The sequence below is a fragment of the Impatiens glandulifera genome, unplaced genomic scaffold (genome assembly GCF_907164915.1).
Source record: "Impatiens glandulifera unplaced genomic scaffold, dImpGla2.1, whole genome shotgun sequence".
NCBI lineage: Eukaryota > Viridiplantae > Streptophyta > Magnoliopsida > Ericales > Balsaminaceae > Impatiens > Impatiens glandulifera.
Window position 1 is genome coordinate 69,111 of NW_025919724.1, and position 1,816 is coordinate 70,926.

The following is a 1,816-nucleotide window of genomic DNA, read 5'->3' on the forward strand; positions in this document are numbered from 1 at the left end:
AAACTATCTAATTTAAAGAAATATTTAAGGTTAACTCAGATTGTCCATAAAATTGAAATACAAATCTAAAATTTGACTTCGCTTGGACTCTCAAATTCAACGTGATTTTAGAACATTTCTTAATCGATGTTGAGTCGTTATAAGAGACAATAAGGTCTTAAGTCTCAACATAGATTCAATTCCTTAGAAACTCAACGGTACCGAAACGGAACCCAAAAGCTTCTTCGTATAAAACCCTCCACAAGATGTATAAACCTCAACCACAACCTTCAAACAACATGATTTCGATATCAACCATTTATCCATCTGAGATTTGCTTAGAGTGACACAAGCGACGACAACCGGAGAATGAAAAAATTGTTTATTAGGATCAAATGGGACGAATAGCATCAAATGGGACGAATAGCAAACCCTCTATCAACCATCTTCTCCACCAGTTCCTCGTGTTTGTTCATCTGATCAGCTTTCCTCAAAACCTGCAAAACCATTTCATAAACAGCTCGACCAGGTCTCAGATTCTTCTCCTCGATCATTTCTCTAAAGAACTTATACGCATTATTCCAATGACCCATCCCAGAAAACATCGAAATCAAAACCTTATAAGTATTCACATTAGCCTCTATCTCATTCTCATCCATTTCCCTCCTCAGCTTCAAAACCATATCAGTCGATTTCGAATCCACAAACATCTGCATCAACAAATTGAATGCAACCGAGTTTGGTTTAATTTCAACTCCTTCATCCTAGTATACAACCTATGAGCACCATTCACGTCTCAGGCTTTCGATACAACCCTAAAGATAGGATTAAACGTGCGTACATCTGGCTTACAGCCTTGTTTGACCATCGTATTCAAAACCTTAATCGCCTCATCGAATTTATCATCTTTGCAATGGCTGGTAATGAGAAAATTGTAGGTTGATGTGTCTGCAGGACATGATTGTCTCTTCATCTGATTGTAAATTTGCAGAACTTTCTCTGTTCTACCAGCTTTCACATGAACCCTCATCAAGTTATTGAATGTTACTGAGTTTGGTTCGCAACCCAACCCACTTCGAGCATCTCAGCAAACGCGTAGTGTGCGCGAGTTATCTGTCCGTTTCTACACAGCGCGTCGATTACTGTAGTATACGTGTATACATTTGGTTTATTACCAGCTGATTTCATCTCGCCAAATAGTCTTTCTGCTTCTGAAATGTTACCAGCTCTACATGACCAACCATTGACTAAATTAGTATAGATTATAACATCAGGTTCGAATTTATCTTTCATGCTATGGAAAAAAGATTGAGCTTCAACAGCTCTTCTCTTTTTACAGAGAATGTTAATCACGTTTGTAAAGTAAATGCAATTCGATAAGCTTTACAACCGTAATCCTCCATTCGATCGATTAAACGTGTGTACAGCCTCTGCTGCCTTACCTGCTCGAACATATCGGCGGACCAGTATCGTGAAGGTTTCAATTGGGATTTCTATGTTTCGTGATTTCATCATGTCAATCAAATACCAAGCGATATCGAAATGTCTTACCTTACCAGCGAGGTCGATGATCATCTCATTGTAAGGTTCTGGAGTTGATATAAAACCGTCGCTATCTATTAATGGTCCAATTGAAGAAAGCGAGAGTAGGTAGGAACGGGGTACCGTGATTGATGTTACTGGATTTCTCAACGACGCGGCGTAAGACTGCGGCGGGGACGGGACTTGAAGCGGAGATCTTTGAGAATTCAAATGCGAGAGAGCAGTTGGTGAAGGAAGGGATAGGGGAGGTGTTTGGACTAGGGTTTTTGCGATGGTGTTCTTTGATTAGGTTATG

At 39.6% G+C, this 1,816-nt stretch overlaps 1 pseudogene; it reads right to left on the reverse strand.

The window, feature by feature from the left end:
• Positions 1-272: 272 nt before the first annotated feature.
• Positions 273-1,554, reverse strand: LOC124918402 (annotated as a pseudogene).
• Between the last annotated feature and the right edge of the window lie 262 nt (positions 1,555-1,816).